At 58.6% G+C, this 237-nt stretch overlaps 1 protein-coding gene across 1 annotated transcript in view; it reads right to left on the bottom strand.

The window, feature by feature from the left end:
* The window catches only part of CSUI_004042 (rhoptry neck protein ron4), a 20632-nt gene that overhangs the window by 14637 nt on the left and 5758 nt on the right, over positions 1 to 237 (bottom strand). The gene's annotated exons all lie outside the window — the stretch shown is intronic.

Genomic DNA, 237 nt, shown 5'->3' with positions numbered 1-237 from the left:
GGGCGGGGAGAAACGGTCAAGCCCAAGAAACCCTCAGGCACTGCGCATATGAACACTTACACACAGGTGTGAGGACTGCGCGCAGGCTTGCGGAATCCCACAGGTCATAGGCGAGGACTGCGAAGACGTTCGGTGGGAGGTCAGTCTGGCGGGTGAGAAGTATAGAGCCCGGAGGTAGAAGAAGGTACCGCTGGGGGCCAGCTGATTTAGGCTTGTAAGGGATCACAAGCAGCTGCC

Source organism: Cystoisospora suis (assembly GCF_002600585.1).
Source record: "Cystoisospora suis strain Wien I chromosome Unknown contig_1816, whole genome shotgun sequence".
Lineage (NCBI taxonomy): Eukaryota > Apicomplexa > Conoidasida > Eucoccidiorida > Sarcocystidae > Cystoisospora > Cystoisospora suis.
Note: the sequence above shows the minus strand (reverse complement) of the source record. Positions and strands in the feature narration are given on the sequence as shown.